The sequence below is a fragment of the Thalassophryne amazonica genome, chromosome 13 (assembly GCF_902500255.1).
Source record: "Thalassophryne amazonica chromosome 13, fThaAma1.1, whole genome shotgun sequence".
NCBI lineage: Eukaryota > Metazoa > Chordata > Actinopteri > Batrachoidiformes > Batrachoididae > Thalassophryne > Thalassophryne amazonica.
This window is the reverse complement of record NC_047115.1, coordinates 87,121,206-87,140,093: the sequence shown is the minus strand read 5'-3', so window position 1 is coordinate 87,140,093 and position 18,888 is coordinate 87,121,206. Positions and strand designations below refer to the sequence as shown.

General features: G+C 46.5%; 1 protein-coding gene across 2 annotated transcripts in view; it reads left to right on the top strand.

Annotated features, from left to right (window-relative positions):
* LOC117523661 (pituitary homeobox 3) overlaps positions 1–18,888 on the top strand; it is a 98,300-nt gene that overhangs the window by 9,950 nt on the left and 69,462 nt on the right. The window contains exon 1 of one of the 2 annotated variants that reach the window (XM_034185240.1): positions 12,142–12,145. The exons of the other annotated variant lie outside the window; for it this stretch is intronic. The gene's annotated coding sequence lies outside the window, so the exon portion shown is untranslated. Of the gene's footprint in view, positions 1–12,141; positions 12,146–18,888 lie in introns of those variants that run through there. 2 annotated transcript variants of the gene reach the window in all.

Below are 18,888 nucleotides of genomic sequence, written 5' to 3'. Positions count from 1 at the left end.
TATATATATATATATATATATATATATATATATATATATATATATATATACAGTGGTGGGCACAGATAACCAAAAAAAAAAAAGAACTTCGATAACAGATAATCAGATAACTGAAAAGTTATCTTTTGTACAGCTAAACCGATAAACCACCCAAAAGTGTATCGGAAGTTACAGATAACCGATAACTTCCAGTACTGTCTCCGGTACACTTGCAACTACTAACAAACTGATTTTGAGTTTTAACACCACGATCGCTTCTGGTAGCATCAAAAGTGACAACAGACCCAAACAATGAATCAGCACTTCTGTCTTTGAGTGTCCTGCCCCCTGTTGGAAGCTCCTGTTTAATACATGGCTTCCAGCACAGAAGCAAGCTGAAAAGAGCCACAAAGCTCAACTCTCTACTCAATCACAACGCTGCTGTCAGGCGGAGGTCTTGGAAAATAAAGCAGTGCTGAGTTATGGTTTGGTATATAAATAAAATGAATACTGATAGAATAACTCCATTAATGTCAATTCTGTCATTTGTACAAAGTTAAAATATAACATATATCTTTAATGTTGAATAATGCACTAATTCTGATGTTTTGCAGCAAACACAGACAAATCGCAAAGGATTCTGGGTAAAATGTGCCTCCGCTAACACTGATTGGTTGACTCATTCATTATGTAAACCAACATGTTAATGTGAGGTGTGTCGTGTGTTGGTGTTTACAGATAAATGTGCTTTTGTAAAATATTCCATTTTTTTATTTGTAAAAAAGGCATTTTCAAAAAAAAAAAAAAAAAGCCAAGTTGTAATTAGATAACTGTCTGATATAATGGTGTCAAAAATAAATAGAACACTGTCATGATCTACGGGTGCCACACGTTCAGTACTTAAGTTGGGTTTACACTGTGCAAGTTTTGCCCTTTTTCAGCTGATTTTTCATTTGTGCGAAAATTTTTTGGATCGCACTGAGTTTCAGGTTAAACGCGCGTCCTGCATCATTTAGTATACATGGAGTAATGAGCTGCGTTTAACATGTTTCTGTGTAGGCTCTCAGTTGTCCAGGTGATTTCCATAGTAGAGAAGCTTGAATCTTCGACTGGATTAGGTTGCTTGACGCGAGGAAGTATCAAGACTGGAAAACGGGTGTGACAGGATGCAAATGCTGGACTCGAACTCAAGGCTTGGTAGGCAGAACCTCACATCCTGACAGGAAGTTTCGCTTCAAATCGCAGAAGCTTCCTCAGCTAAAATTCTTGCTCTGGTCGTCTGACTTCTGTCTTGACTCTTGTAGAGAAGAATAAACAGAAGCCACAATAACTCCAGCTTTTGTGGCTTGTGTTTATTCTTCTCTACAAGAGTCAAGACAGAAGTCAGACTACCAGAGCAAGAATTTTAGCTGAGGAATCTTCTGCGATTTGAAGCGAAACGTCCTCGCGTCAAGCAACCCAGTCCAGTCGAAGATTCAAGCTTCTCTACTATGTGTTTAACATCTCACGACCACCTCCTGATCGGCGATCGTATGGTCAGATGAAAATCAAACCTGTTTGTTATTCTGGTCGGCCGTCGTGAGGGTATCCCACTGCTGAAGCGCTACAAGCGTCCAACCTCTCGCACTGTCCATGTGCAAACACTGCAGACCTGTCTTGTAATGTTTTTTTTTAAACTTTGATGTCTCCCATCAAGAGTTTTTGTAAAAAATAAGAAATGTAAATTAAATTTGAAAAAAAAAAGCTTCTGTTTATGTTTTGCTTCTGGAAACATGAGCCCGATGTGTGGTTTTTGAACATACATTGTGTGTGAGAACATAAATTGGGCTCGCTTAACTTTTACACTGTGCGGTGCTGTCGTCCAGTTTGAGCTGGAACCGAATACAGTGATTGAAAATATCAGCCCAGCTTCAGGGTGAATACTGCCATGAACACTACTGGCCAGTAGATGGCAATAGAGACCGTAAAAACTTCCAGATAATCCGTGCCTACTACATTTAAGATGCACGGAATTTAATCAACGCGAACACAATAACGACATCTATAAACCCAGAGAATATATTCACGAGAGTTTTAGACACTAGAGTTTAATGCTATTGTCCGTGGAGCCTGATCAGAGTGTCTGAAATGCATTTGTCCTGTCGTGAACGTACTGCGATTACCCTATCCTACCCATGATGCACTTGGCACAGCATGTCCACACTAAAACCTTAAAAATTAGCGCATTACTTTAAAACTAAAACATATATCTGATATTTTTTGTTGTGTGGGCCGCTGAAGAGGAGGTACTGCTGGCCCACCACCACCAGATGGTGCCCTGCTTGGAGTGCGGGCTTCAAGCACGAGAGGGCGCCGGAGCCACTGGGAGTGACAGCTGTCACTCATCCTCAGCACCAGCTGTCACTCATTCATCTCATCACCATCACCATAAAGGCCGGACTGCAACTCCACCTCCTCGCCGAGAAATCAGCTACCATTCAGGTAACTTTCTCTGCTGACTCAAAACATTGAGTATTAATCTGAACTTCTTTGCAGCCGTTTTCCTGGTGTGTCCTTATCTGTGGGATTGGCGTTTGGTGTGATCTGCGACGGCTTCGCCTCCCACCCCACCCAGATAAGTGGTTGTCTCAGGAGCTGTCTGAGTGTGTTATTGGAGGTGGAGGTTCTCCCTCCTAACTGAACACTGACTGTGGGATTACTGAGTGTGCGAACTCACACTCATCAGTACTGTTTCTGTTCTCTGCCAGCAGTACCGGGTCTGACTGCTGAAGACAGTGGCCACCTGGGGCGCAGGGCTTGGCGGCTCCGGTGTTCTTCAGATCCGTTGGTGGTGGAAGCTGTGTGGGATCCGGCTCTTCTCTCGCCAGACGTCTTCTATCTTTGAGCCTGCCCACACGTCACCTTGTATATAATTGACATTCCACCATATTGGTATTGTCTGTACTTCGTTGGGTGATTCACAACATTAAATTGTTACTTTTTGGCTTATCCATTGTCCGTTCATTAACGCCCCCTGTTGTGGGTCCGTGTCACGACACTTTCACAACAGGATTTCTCGGCCAGCGTCATGGATCCCGAGGGGCGTCAACCATCGCTTGAACAGCCAATGGAAGAGCGAGGTGCACAGGTGCCAGCAGGAGGCGTGTTGGGTGAGCTGCAGCACATCTTAACTGCCTTTACCGCTCGGTTGGACTTAGTTACCGAGCAGAGCAGTGTTCTCAATCGTAGGATGGAGGCTCTCACCGCCCAGGTGGAAGCGCGTGCTCAGGGCGCTGCTGCAGCACCTCCTCCTGCTGACCGTGTGCCAGAAACAGACATTCCGCTGGTCGTTCAACGAACCCCCCCACCGTCCCCTGAAGCATACATAAGCCCTCCGGAGCCGTACGGAGGCTGTGTGGAGACATGCGCGGACTTCTTGATGCAGTGCTCTCTCGTCTTTTCACAGCATCCCGTCATGTACGCATCAGACGCTAGCCGGGTGGCTTATGTGATCAATTTGCTTCGAGGAGAGGCACGCACCTGGGCTACGGCGCTTTGGGAGCAGAATTCACGGCTCCTAACGGTTTATACTGAGTTTATGAGGGAGTTCCGACAGGTGTTCGACCACCCTCATAGAGGCGAGACCGCTTCAAGTGTGCTGCTGTCGATACGGCAGGGGCGTAGGGGCGCAGCGAAGTATGCAGTCGACTTCCGCATCGCGGCAGCGCGAGCCGGCTGGAATGCTGTTGCGCTCCGCACCGCCTTTGTAAACGGACTGTCTCTGGTCCTTAAGGAGCACCTGGTGGCGAAGGACGAGCCGCGGGATTTAGATGGGCTTATCGACCTGGTTATACGCTTAGACAACCGATTAACGGAACACCGACGGCAGCGAGACGAGGGGCGTGGTCAGGTACAAGCCGTCCCTCTTCCTCCCAGGTCTGAAAGGAAGTCGACTTCCCCACGCTCCACTGCCAGGGCTCTCCACGTGACAACAGCTCCCCCTGCTGACGTTGCTATGGAAACGAGCAGGGCCAAAAAACGATCAGATCAGAGACAAAGGAGGCTGATCCGTGGAGAGTGTTTTCTCTGCAGCTCTACCGAGCACACACAGAGAGAATGCCCCAAACGGTCAAAACAGCAGCACCCGTCCTTAGAGACTGGGCTAAGGGTGGGTCACAACACCCACGTGGGGAAACCCCGACGATCTGCACGAATCCCAGTCACGATCCTGAGTGGGGATCTAACCCTTCACGCCCCAGCACTGGTGGACACGGGGTCGGAGGGGAATCTGCTGGATAGCAGATGGGCAAAGGAGGTTGGGCTCCTTCTAGTGGCCTTACCGTCACCATTGTCGGTGCGGGCGCTAGATGGCACCCTTCTTCCACTAATCACACACCAGACACAGCCAGTGACGTTGGTGGTGTCTGGGAATCACAGGGAGGAGATTGTGTTTTATGTAACACCTTCTACCTCCCGAGTGATTTTGGGTTTTCCATGGGTGTTAAAACACAATCCCCGGATTGATTGGCCGTCTGGGGTTGTGGTTCAGTGGAGCGAAACCTGCCACCGGGAGTGTTTAGGATCCTCGGTTCCACCCGGTGTGACAGCTAAGGAGGAGGTTTTAGTTCCCCCCAATCTGGCGGCGGTGCCGGCCGAGTACCACGACCTTGCTGACGTCTTCAGCAAGGATCTGGCACTCACGCTGCCCCCGCACCGTCCGTACGATTGTGCCATTGATTTGATACCGGGCGCTGAGTACCCGTCCAGCAGGCTGTACAACCTCTCACGTCCGGAACGCGAATCAATGGAGACCTACATCCGGGACTCCTTAGCTGCCGGGTTGATCCGGAACTCCATCTTCCCGATGGGTGCTGGTTTCTTTTTTTGTGGGCAAGAAGGACGGCGGACTCCGTCCATGCATTGATTGCAGAGGGCTGAACGAGATCACGGTTCGCAACCGATACCTGTTACCTCTGTTGGATTCAGTGTTCACGCCCCTGCATGGAGCCCAAATTTTCACGAAATTGGATCTTAGGAATGCTTATCACCTGGTTCAGATCCGGGAGGGAGACGAGTGGAAGACGGCATTTAACACCCCGTTAGGTCACTTTGAGTACCTGGTCATGCCGTTCTGCCTCACCAATGCGCCCGCGACTTTCCAAGCATTGGTTAATGACGTCTTGCGGGACTTCCTGCATCGGTTTGTCTTCGTATATCTAGACGATATACTCATCTTTTCTCCGGATCCTGAGACCCATGTCAAGCATGTACGTCAGGTCCTACAGCGGTTGTTGGAGAACCGGCTGTTTGTGAAGGGCGAGAAATGTGAGTTCCACCGCACTTCTTTGTCCTTCTTGGGGTTCATAATCTCCTCCAACTCCGTCGCCCCTGATCCGGCCAAGGTTGCGGCGGTGAGAGATTGGCCCCAACCAACAAACTGTAGGAAACTACAACAGTTCCTCGGTTTTGCAAATTTCTACCGGAGGTTCATCAAGGGCTACAGTCAGGTAGTTAGCCCCCTGACAGCCCTGACCTCCACAAAAGTCCCCTTCACCTGGTCGAATCGGTGCGAAGCCGCGTTTAGGGAGTTGAAACGCCGGTTCTCGACTGCACCGGTTCTGGTGCAGCCCGATACGAAGCTCCAGTTTGTTGTTGAAGTGGATGCCTCTGACTCAGGGATAGGAGCCGTGCTATCCCAGAGCGGGGAGTCCGATAAGGTTCTCCATCCATGTGCCTACTTTTCCCGCAGGTTGACCCCAGCTGAACGGAACTATGACGTCGGCAATCTGGAACTTCTTGCGGTGAAGGAGGCTCTTGAGGAGTGGAGACACCTGTTGGAGGGAGCATCGGTACCATTTACGGTTTTCACGGACCATCGGAACCTGGAGTACATCCGGACCGCGAAGCGTCTGAACCCCAGGCAAGCCCGCTGGTCGCTGTTCTTCGGGCGTTTTGACTTCCGGATCACCTACTGCCCCGGGGCAAAGAACCAACGATCTGACACCCTGTCCCGGGTGCATGAAGAGGAGGTCAAGACCGAGCTGTCAGACCCCTCTGAAACCATCATCCCCGAGTCCACTGTCGTGGCCACCCTTACATGGGACGTGGAGAAGACCGTCCGGGAGGCCCTGACACGGAGCCCGGACCCGGGGACAGGTCCGAAGGACAAACTGTACGTCCCACCAGAGGCCAGGGCTGCGGTCCTTGACTTCTGTCACGGTTCCAAGCTCTCCTGTCACCCAGGGGTGCGAAGGACCGTGGCAGTGGTCCGGCAGCGCTTCTGGTGGGCGTCTATGGAAGCCGACATCCGGGAGTATGTCCAGGCCTGCACCACCTGTGCCAGGGGCAAAGCCGACCATCACAAGGCCCAAGGCCTCCTCCAGCCTCTGCCTGTGCCTCGTTGCCCCTGGTCTCATATCGGCCTGGACTTTGTCACGGGCCTCCCGCCGTCCCAGGGCAACACCACCATCTTAACGATAGTGGACCGGTTCTCCAAGGCGGCCCACTTCGTGGCCCTCCCGAAGCTCCCGACGGCCCAGGAGACTGCAGACCTCCTGGTCCACCATGTCGTGCGTCTGCATGGGATTCCATCGGACATTGTCTTGGATCATGGTCCTCAGTTCTCCTCCCAGGTCTGGAGGAGTTTCTGCAGGGAACTGGGGGCCACCGTCAGTCTCTCGTCTGGGTACCACCCCCAGACGAACGGGCAGGCAGAGCGGACAAACCAGGAACTGGAGCAGGCCCTCCGCTGCGTGACCTCCGCGCACCCGACGGCCTGGAGTGACCATCTGGCCTGGATCGAGTACGCTCATAATAGCCAAGTTTCATCTGCCACCGGCCTCTCCCCATTTGAGGTGTGTTTGGGGTACCAGCCCCCATTGTTTCCGCTAGTGGAGGGAGAGGTCGGGGTGCCCTCGGTCCAGGCCCATCTGAGGAAGTGCCGTCGGGTGTGGCGTACCGCCCGCTCTGCCCTGCTCAGAGCCCGGACGAGGGCTAAGGCCCATGCAGACCGCCGGCGTTCCTCGGCCCCTGCATACCAGCCCGGGCAGGCGGTTTGGTTATCCACAAAGGACATACCTCTGCAAACGGAATCCCAGAAGCTGAAGGACAGATTTATAGGACCCTTCACCATCGTGAAGGTCCATGTCTCCAGACTCAAACCCTGCCACACCTCTCCCCTCTGTGCCCCCGGACCGGCGCCGCCGCCTGCCCGGATCATCGACGGGGAGCCGGCTTGGACTGTGCGCCGACTCCTGGACGTTCGTCGAAAGGGCCGGGGGTTCCAGTATTTGGTGGACTGGGAAGGATATGGACCCGAAGAACGCTCCTGGGTGAAGAGGAGCTTCATCCTGGACCCGGCCCTCCTGGCCGAATTCTACGCCCGGCACCCGGACAAGCCTGGTCGGGCGCCAGGAGGCGCCCGTTGGGGGGGTCCTGTTGTGTGGGCCGCTGAAGAGGAGGTACTGCTGGCCCACCACCACCAGATGGTGCCCTGCTTGGAGTGCGGGCTTCAAGCACGAGAGGGCGCCGGAACCACTGGGAGTGACAGCTGTCACTCATCCTCAGCACCAGCTGTCACTCATTCATCTCATCACCATTACCATAAAGGCCAGACTGCAACTCCACCTCCTCGCCGAGAAATCAGCTACCATTCAGGTAACTTTCTCTGCTGACTCAAAACATTGAGTATTAATCTGAACTTCTTTGCAGCCGTTTTCCTGGTGTGTCCTTATCTGTGGGATTGGCGTTTGGTGTGATCTGCGACGGCTTCGCCTCACACCCCAAACCAGATAAGTGGTGAAACAGGTGTGTGATTGGAGGTGGAGGTGCTCCCTCCTAACTAAACGGTTCTTGCTTGCCTCTACTGGTGGTTGGTTCTCACTGCGGTATTGTATCACTTCCTGTTCCGGAGCACAGCGGTGTTTTTCTGTTATTCTCATTAGTTACTTCATCCAAACCATCAACATGTTTATTAGACCCCATTCCTACCAGGCTGCTCAAGGAAGCCCTACCACTATTTAATGCTTCGATCTTAAATATGATCAATCTATCTTTGTTAGTTGGCTATGTACCACAGGCTTTTAAGGTGGCAGTAATTAAACCATTACTTAAAAAGCCATCACTTGACCCAGCTATCTTAGCTAATTATAGGCCAATCTCCAACCTTCCTTTTCTCTCAAAAATTCTTGAAAGGGTAGTTGTAAAACAGCTAACTGATCATCTGCAGAGGAATGGTCTATTTGAAGAGTTTCAGTCAGGTTTTAGAATTCATCATAGTACAGAAACAGCATTAGTGAAGGTTACAAATTATCTTCTTATGGCCTCGGACAGTGGACTCATCTCTGTGCTTGTTCTGTTAGACCTCAGTGCTGCTTTTGATACTGTTGACCATAAAAGACATAAAGACATGGATGACCTCTAATTTCCTGCTTTTAAACTCAGATAAAACTGAAGTTATTGTACTTGGCCCCACAAATCTTAGAAACATGGTGTCTAACCAGATCCTTACTCTGGATGGCATTACCCTGACCTCTAGTAATACTGTGAGAAATCTTGGAGTCATTTTTGATCAGGATATGTCATTCAAAGCGCATATTAAATATGTAGGACTGCTTTTTTGCATTTACGCAATATCTCTAAAATCAGAAAGGTCTTGTCTCAGAGTGATGCTGAAAAACTAATTCATGCATTTATTTCCTCTAGGCTGGACTATTGTAATTCATTATTATCAGGTTGTCCTAAAAGTTCCCTAAAAAGCCTTCAGTTAATTCAAAATGCTGCAGCTAGAGTACTGACGGGGACTAGAAGGAGAGAGCATATCTCACCCATATTGGCCTCTCTTCATTGGCTTCCTGTTAATTCTAGAATAGAATTTAAAATTCTTCTTCTTACTTATAAGGTTTTGAATAATCAGGTCCCATCTTATCTTAGGGACCTCGTAGTACCATATCACCCCAATAGAGCGCTTCGCTCTCAGACTGCAGGCTTACTTGTAGTTCCTAGGGTTTGTAAGAGTAGAATGGGAGGCAGAGCCTTCAGCTTTCAGGCTCCTCTCCTGTGGAACCAGCTCCCAATTCAGATCAGGGAGACAGACACCCTCTCTACTTTTAAGATTAGGCTTAAAACTTTCCTTTTTGCTAAAGCTTATAGTTAGGGCTGGATCAGGTGACCCTGAACCATCCCTTAGTTATGCTGCTATAGACGTAGACTGCTGGGGGGTTCCCATGATGCACTGTTTCTTTCTCTTTTTGCTCTGTATGCACCACTCTGCATTTAATCATTAGTGATCGATCTCTGCTCCCCTCCACAGCATGTCTTTTTCCTGGTTCTCTCCCTCAGCCCCAACCAGTCCCAGCAGAAGACTGCCCCTCCCTGAGCCTGGTTCTGCTGGAGGTTTCTTCCTGTTAAAAGGGAGTTTTTCCTTCCCACTGTAGCCAAGTGCTTGCTCACAGGGGGTCGTTTTGACCGTTGGGGTTTTACATAATTATTGTATGGCCTTGCCTTACAATATAAAGCGCCTTGGGGCAACTGTTTGTTGTGATTTGGCGCTATATAAAAAAATTGATTGATTGATTGATTGATTAAACACTGACTGTGGGATTACTGAGTGTGCAAACTCACACTCATCAGGACTGTCTCTGTTTTCTGCCAGCAGTACCGGGTCTGACTGCTGAAGACAGCGGCCACCTGGGGCGCAGGGCTTGGCGGCTCCGATGTTCTTCAGCTCCGTTGGTGGTGGAAGCTGTGTGGGGATCCGGCTCTTCTCTCGCCAGGCGTCTTCTATCGTCGAGCCTGCCCACACGTCACCTGGTGTATGATTGACAGTCCACCATATTGTTATTGTCTGTACGTCGTTGTGCGATTCACAACATTAAATTGTTACTTTTGGCTTATCCATTGTCCGTTCATTACCGCCCCCTGTTGTGGGTCCGTGTCACGACACTTTCACAACAATTTTTACTTTATAAAACTTCAGACGTGACGTTAATTTAAATAAGTTATCCAAAATTAGTTTGGTTAAAATTTGAACCATAAGTTAAAATGTTTGCCTCTGGATGACTTGGGTGATATTGCCCGCGTATCAGTATGGGGTTAAAAGAAATGAGTTGGGTTTTTTTGTGTGTGACCACTTCTCCTTTGACTGCAGAGGACTGAGCGGTTTCTTCTAGAAGCAGCTCTCCTTTGTTTTCAGAGGGTAGAACTGCACATCTGCTACGAAACATTTAACAGGTAGGTGCTCAACTGATTTTAAATTTTATAAATGTTTGTAGCTGTTCAGTTTTGTTTACCACGGTAATAGTCTAAAAATTATCAGACAAAAATTTATCGGAAGATATATATATATATATATATATATTTCAGTTTAAGTAGTTTACAGATTACAGTTTACAGATCAGTTACTTCAGGAAATCTTGATCGCAAACCCTATCACCAGAAAGTTTCTGTGTAGGCTCTCAGTTGGCCAGGTGGTTTCTATAGTAGAGAAGCTTGAATCTTCAACTGGACTGGGTTGATTGACACGAGGACGTTTTGCTTCAAATCACAGAAGCTTCCTCAGCTAAAATTCTTACTCTGGTCGTCTGACTTCTGTCTTGACTCTGCCAGTGAGGTGATGAGCTAAGCCTGAGCGGGCTCTTGCTTCTGGTGTCAAGTGCCCGGCCCCGCTAGGTGTGACCCGCTCCGGGGACAGTGGCAGGTGGGGAGGTTGACTGGAACAGTGCACCTCTCCAATGGTAACACAGGTGTCAAACTCAGAGAGGACAGAAACCTCCCCTGGAGACTCCCGTGAATTTAGAAAGATATTTAAAGCACTGCTGAGTTATGGTTTGGTGTATAAAGTTCAACAATAAATCTTAAGAGAAACATTGTCGAAAAACAAACAACACTAGTTTCTTTCATTTTAATTTAACCCTTTGAGATAAAGATCTTTTTAGCAAGGGAGATCTGGACAATTATAAAGTTTCCAATTCACCTAACATGCATGTCTTTAAAATGTGTTAGGAAACCAGAGCACCCGGAGGAAACCCACACAGAAAGACCACAGGTGGGAATCGATCCCATGACCTTCTTGCTGTGAGGGAATAGTGTTAGCCACTAAACCACTGTGCTGCCAAGTAAATTAGTGAATTGTTTTGCTCAGTTTATTACTTATTTTGATGATTAAAAAATCACTAAAATTCCATTTTTGCATATTTTTCCAAACTGAGTGCTATTGTATAACCAGCAGGAGATCAAGGAGGCTTGCCTCTACTGGTGGTTGGCTCTCACTGCGGTATTGTATCACTTCCTGTTCCGGAGCACAGCGGTGTTTTTCTGTATCTGTTAGCTGTTTAATCTGCGCAGTTAGATTGATCTAGTTATCTAGATTACGATTTGTTTCCCAGTGTAATCTTTACGTGCCTTAACTAAAGCACTCCTTCTGCTGAATCACCTCTAAATTATTTACACATTATTCACTTTGCGTGTTTTTAGGAATCCGCTAGCTTAGCGTAGCTACTAGCTCTTAGCCGATTTAGCATGGCAGCTTCTCCTGTCTCTCCCGCACTTTTCTGCTCTGGGTGTGAAATGTTTAGTTATTCCTCGGCCTCCTTTAGCAGTAATGGTACTTGTAATAAGTGTAGCTTATTCGTAGCTTTGGAGGCCAGGCTGGGCGAATTGGAGACTCGGCTCCGCACCGTGGAAAATTCTACAGCTAGCCAGGCCCCTGTAGTCGGTGCGGACCAAGGTAGCTTAGCCGCCGTTAGTTCCCCCCTGGCAGATCCCGAGCAGCCGGGAAAGCAGGCTGACTGGGTGACTGTGAGGAGGAAGCGTAGCCCTAAACAGAAGCCCCGTGTACACCGCCAACCCGTTCACATTTCTAACCGTTTTTCCCCACTCGACGACACACCCGCCGAGGATCAAACTCTGGTTATTGGCGACTCTGTTTTGAGAAATGTGAAGTTAGCGACACCAGCAACCATAGTCAATTGTCTTCCGGGGGCCAGAGCAGGCGACATTGAAGGAAATTTGAAACTGCTGGCTAAGGCTAAGCGTAAATTTGGTAAGATTGTAATTCACGTCGGCAGTAATGACACCCGGTTACGCCAATCAGAGGTCACTAAAATTAACATTAAATCGGTGTGTAACTTTGCAAAAACAATGTCGGACTCTGTAGTTTTCTCTTGGCCCCTCCCCAATCAGACCGGGAGTGACATGTTTAGCCGCATGTTCTCCTTGAATTGCTGGCTGTCTGAGTGGTGTCCAAAAAATGAGGTGGGCTTCATAGATAATTGGCAAAGCTTCTGGGGAAAACCTGGTCTTGTTATGAGAGACGGCATCCATCCCACTTTGGATGGAGCAGCTCTCATTTCTAGAAATCTGGCTAATTTTCTTAAATCCTCCAAACCGTGACTATCCAGGGTTGGGACCAGGAAGCAGAGTTGTAGTCTTACACACCTCTCTGCAGCTTCTCTCCCCCTGCCATCCCCTCATTACCCCATCCCCGTAGAGACGGTGCCTGCTCCCAGACTACCAATAACCAGCAAAAATCTATTTAAGCATAAAAATTCAAAAAGAAAAAATAATATAGCACCTTCAACTGCACCACAGACTAAAACAGTTAAATGTGGTCTATTAAACATTAGGTCTCTCTCTTCTAAGTCCGTGTTGGTAAATGATATAATAATTGATCAACATATTGATTTATTCTGCCTAACAGAAACCTGGTTACAGCAGGATGAATATGTTAGTTTAAATGAGTCAACACCCCCGAGTCACACTAACTGTCAGAACGCTCGTAGCACGGGCCGAGGCGGAGGATTAGCAGCAATCTTCCATTCCAGCTTATTAATTAATCAAAAACCCAGACAGAGCTTTAATTCATTTGAAAGCTTGTCTCTTAGTCTTGTCCATCCAAATTGGAAGTCCCAAAAACCAGTTTTATTTGTTATTATCTATCGTCCACCTGGTCGTTACTGTGAGTTTCTCTGTGAATTTTCAGACCTTTTGTCTGACTTAGTGCTTAGCTCAGATAAGATAATTATAGTGGGCGATTTTAACATCCACACAGATGCTGAGAATGACAGCCTCAACACTGCATTTAATCTATTATTACTCTATTGGCTTTGCTCAAAAAGTAAATGAGTCCACCCACCACTTTAATCATATCTTAGATCTTGTTCTGACTTATGGTATGGAAATAGAAGACTTAACAGTATTCCCTGAAAACTCCCTTCTGTCTGATCATTTTTTAATAACATTTACATTTACTCTGATGGACTACCCAGCAGTAGGGAATAAGTTTCATTACACTAGAAGTCTTTCAGAAAGCGCTGTAACTAGGTTTAAGGATATGATTCCTTCTTTATGTTCTCTAATGCCATATAACAACACAGTGCAGAGTAGCTACCTAAACTCTGTAAGGGAGATAGAGTATCTCGTCAATAGTTTTACATCCTCATTGAAGACAACTTTGGATGCTGTAGCTCCTCTGAAAAAGAGAGCTTTAAATCAGAAGTGTCTGACTCCATGGTATAACTCTCAAACTCGTAGCTTAAAGCAGATAACCCGTAAGTTGGAGAGGAAATGGCGTCTCACTAATTTAGAAGATCTTCACTTAGCCTGGAAAAAGAGTCTGTTGCTCTATAAAAAAGCCCTCCGTAAAGCTAGGACATCTTTCTACTCATCACTAATTGAAGAAAATAAGAACAACCCCAGGTTTCTTTTCAGCACTGTAGCCAGGCTGACAAAGAGTCAGAGCTCTATTGAGCTGAGTATTCCATTAACTTTAACTAGTAATGACTTCATGACTTTCTTTGCTAACAAAATTTTGACTATTAGAGAAAAAATTACTCATAACCATCCCAAAGATGTATCGTTATCTTTGGCTGCTTTCAGTGATGCCGGTATTTGGTTAGACTCTTTCTCTCCGATTGTTCTGTCTGAGTTATTTTCATTAGTTACTTCATCCAAACCATCAACATGCTTATTAGACCCCATTCCTGCCAGACTGCTCAAGGAAGTCCTACCATTATTTAATGCTTCAATCTTAAATATGATCAATCTATCTTTGTTAGTTGGTTATGTACCACAGGCCTTTAAGGTGGCAGTAATTAAACCATTACTTAAAAAGCCATCACTTGACCCAGCTATCTTAGCTAATTATAGGCCAATCTCCAACCTTCCTTTTCTCTCAAAGATTCTTGAGAGGGTAGTTGTAAAACAGCTAACTGATCACCTGCAGAGGAATGGTCTATTTGAAGAGTTTCAGTCAGGTTTTAGAATTCATCATAGTACAGAAACAGCATTAGTGAAGGTTACAAATGATCTTCTTATGGCTTCGGACAGTGGACTTATCTCTGTGCTTGTTCTGTTGGACCTCAGTGCTGCTTTTGATACTGTTGACCATAAAATTTTATTACAGAGATTAGAGCATGTCATAGGTATTAAAGGCATTGCGCTGCGGTGGTTTGAATCATATTTGTCTAATAGATTACAGTTTGTTCATGTAAATGGGGAATCTTCTTCACAGACTAAAGTTAATTATGGAGTTCCACAAGGTTCTGTGCTAGGACCAATTTTATTCACTTTATACATGCTTCCCTTGGGCAGTATTATTAGACGGTATTGCTTAAATTTTCATTGTTACGCAGATGATACCCAGCTTTATCTATCCATGAAGCCAGAGGATACGCACCAATTAGCTAAACTGCAGGATTGTCTTACAGACATAAAGACATGGATGACCTCTAATTTCCTGCTTTTAAACTCAGATAAAACTGAAGTTATTGTACTTGGCCCCACAAATCTTAGAAGCATGGTGTCTAATCAGATCGTTACTCTGGATGGCATTTCCCTGATCTCTAGTAATACTGTGAGAAATCTTGGAGTTATTTTTGATCAGGATATGTCATTCAAAGCGCATATTAAACAAATATGTAGGACTGCCTTTTTGCATTTACGCAATATCTCTAAAATCAGAAAGGTCTTGTCTCAGAGTGATGCTGAAAAACTAATTCATGCATTTGTTTCCTCTAGGCTGGACTATTGTAATTCATTATTATCAGGTTGTCCTAAAAGTTCCCTAAAAAGCCTTCAGTTGGTTCAGAATGCTGCAGCTAGAGTACTGACGGGGACTAGCAGGAGAGAGCATATCTCACCCGTGTTGGCCTCCCTTCATTGGCTTCCTGTTAATGCTAGAATAGAATTTAAAATTCTTCTTCTTACTTATAAGGTTTTGAATAATCAGGTCCCATCTTATCTTAGGGACCTCATAGTACCATATTACCCCATTAGAGCGCTTCGCTCTCAGACTGCGGGCTTACTTGTAGTTCCTAGGGTTTGTAAGAGTAGAATGGGAGGCAGAGCCTTCAGCTTTCAGGCTCCTCTCCTGTGGAACCAGCTCCCAATTCAGATCAGGGAGACAGATACCCTCTCTACTTTTAAGATTAGGCTTAAAACTTTCCTTTTCGCTAAGGCTTATAGTTAGGGCTGGATCGGGTGACCCTGGACCATCCCTTGGTTATGTTGCTTTAGACGTAGACTGTGTTTCATAATTATTGTATGGCCTTGCCTTGCAATGTGGAGCGCCTTGGGGCAACTGTTTGTTGTGATTTGGCGCTATACAAGAAAAAAGTTGATTGATTGATTGATTATGCTGTCATGTGATCTTTCGTGTGTTGCTTTTATGACGGCAGCTTGCCTGTTCATCACTGTTAATTGTCCTCTCATATCTCCAAGAATACACAACACTCAGGAAAATGCTCTTATGAAACCAAACAACATCAACAAGATCCACCAATATGTCGTCACAATGTGACATGGAGTGTCAAGTTGGTGTAAAATTTTCGAACAGTTATAAAAACATTCGTGATCAGTTCTTCTGGCTCAGGATGACATATGACAGAGCACAGTGATGACATGCAGCTGACATTAGCGAGATGTAAGCCGAACTCACCAGCTCCTGCAGCTTGGTGCACGTCCCGTTACACAACGTGAAGGTCCGAATGCCTCTTAAATGTTGTTCCCATAGCAAATTTCATGTAAAAATGAAAGACAATCAGACAGCACCGAGTACTTGATTAAAAAGTTATTATTTCTTGTGGTGCTGTAATCCAGAGGTCATGTGTTTGAGACCACGCAGTTAACAGGTCATACAGAGATCAAAGCACACAGAGAACAGCCATTTCAGATTGTGGTTGTGAGCTCCAGTCCACAATCTAAAGGCCCCTTGACACTTGCACGACTTTGATTCGTGCACTTGCATGCACATCATTGTGACGATCCCACCCGCTGTGTTCCCAGCTGGACGCCACGCTTTGTTCCACTGGCTGCTACATGTTGTATGTTGGACGCTGCATATGTAAAATAATTATTTTGTAGCGGATTAATCATTTTCTCTTTGAGTTGGTTGTTCAAAACATCTCTAATCACTTCCGAAATCACAGCAGACTGTTCCAGCTGGAGCTTATATCACGCGCACATGCTGAATGAGGTGGAGAACGTATTTGGAACTATCTAAAAAGGTAAGTATGTGTCATGTTTACATTGTAATAGTTTGGTTAAACAGTTGCATGTTCTTTCCTTCTTGTGAGCAGCTGTAAAATTATGTTTATGATAGATTTAACATCTTGTTACAGTCGTTTATACGAACTGCACTCTGATGCGGTGTGCAGACGCAATCACTTGCACTCACACGCAGTGTTTTTGAATTGTTTGCGCAGTGTACACTTGATATTCACGTCATTAATGCTGATGGAGATTTTGAACATTTCAAAATTTTCTTTACGCATGTTTACAATGGTTTACAAGGAGTTTGAGATGAGTTTATGCTTGTGCATGGCAGAGTGTGTGCAAGTGCATGGATCAAAGTTGTGCAAATGTCAGGGGGCCTTAAGAATGATGCTTCAGGAAGGCATGTAACCACGGCGACGCTGACAGACAACCAACAGGCTTAAAGCTCAGCTTTTCACTGTTTGACACCTTTGGAAATCTGTGCTGACATGAGTTCTTTGTGCACATCAGGCCACGCACGACACGTCTGTTTGTTCAGTAAGCACTTTTGTGTTTGTGTGAGTTTATTCTTGAGATTGATTTGCCTGTTAAATTCAGATTCAAATGATCCATGTGTGGCTGATGGTTTGATCTCTGAGTGACGACAGCTTTTATTTATGACGATATCTTATGGCTGCATTTTTGTCAGCAGACACACTGGAGTCAAGTGGACAACAAACGTTATCCTGCCCGCCATAAATCACCTCCTGCGCTCTCCCACACGGTGTTAACGGCTCACATATAAAATCACCAGCAGCTATTTGTGACAAACTCGTATATAAAGTTTACTGGTGGTGTTTTCAAATGTCATTGTGTTTTTATAGTAATAAGTCTGCTGCTGCTGGAAGTCTGATGATTCTCTGATCGTTTGATTTGATCTCTGCTGATGGAAACAGCAGACGTGTTCTTGCCGTAAAGTCCTGGAATGTCTCACCGCCACAGTCAGCAGCAGGAGGGACGTCTGCCAAATGCTGTAAACAAATAAACACACAAACAAACAAACAAACAAACCAAAACACGTAATCAGTCAGTATCACAGACTTATTGATTCACAAAGAACTGAAGCTGACTGAAGGGGTTATCTGGTCTGACCCCAACACAAGCAACCGGGCTCACGCCCTCCAACTGTCTGTCTGTCTGCTTGCTGGTCTTCCTCCTGTCTGTCTGTCTGTTGGTCTTCCTCCCTTCTGTCTGTCTGTTGGTCTTCCTCCTGTCTGTTTGTCTGTTGGTCTTCCTCCTGTCTGTCTGTCTGTTGGTCTTCCTCCCTTATGTCTGTCTGTTGGTCTTCCTCCCTTATGTCTGTCTATTGGTCTTCCTCCCTTCTGTCTGTCTGTTGGTCTTTCTCCTGTCTGTCTGTCTGTTGGTCTTCCTCCCTTATGTCTGTCTGTTGGTCTTCCTCCCGTCTGTCTGTCTGTTGGTCTTCCTCCCTTATGTCTGTCTATTGGTCTTCCTCCCGTCTGTCTGTCTGTCGGTCTTCCTCCTTCTGTCTGTCTGTCGGTCTTCCTCCCTTCTGTCTATCTGTTGGTCTTCCTCCCATCTGTCTGTCTGTCTGTTGGTCTTCCGCCCTTCTGTCTGTCTGTTGGTCTTCCTCCCATCTGTCTGTCTGTTGGTCTTCCTCCCGTCTGTGTGTTGGTATTCCTCCCATCTGTGTGTTGGTATTCCTCCCGTCTGTCTGTTGGTCTTCCTCCCGTCTGTCTGTCTGTTGGTCTTCCTCCCATCTGTGTGTTGGTATTCCTCCCGTCTGTCTGTTGGTCTTCCTCCCGTCTGTCTGTTGGTCTTCCTCCCGTCTGTCTTTTGGTCTTCCTCCCATCTGTGTGTTGGTATTCCTCCCGTCTGTCTGTTGGTCTTCCTCCCGTCTGTCTGTTGGTCTTTCTCCCGTCTGTCTGTTGGTCTTCCTCCCGTCTGTGTGTTGGTCTTCCTCCCGTCTGTGTGTTGGTCTTCCTCCCTTCTGTCTGTTGGTCTTCCTCCCGTTTGTGTGTTGGTCTTCCTCCCTTCTGTCTGTTGGTCTTCCTCCCGTCTGTGTGTTGGTCTTCCTCCCATCTGTCTGTTGGTCTTCCTCCTGTCTGTCTGTCTATCTGTTGGTCTTCCTCCCGTCTGTCTGTCTGTCCAGCCCTGTCATGAAATTATTCAAATTTTCGTGTTTTTTTTTTAAACTCACTATTACTAACCGCACTCTTTCCCCTAACCCTAACCATAACCACCCTGGACACCCCCCCCCACTGCACTTTTAATTATGTGCACCTGTCATGGAATGAATTAGAATAAATTGGTGCTCCCATGACACAAATTGTGCACTTTTCGTGACAATATGACGAACCAAGAATAGATTACTGTATATTTCATGCTGAATCACGACATGCTGCGAGACTGGGTTGGTCTGTCTGTCTGTCTGATTGTGTT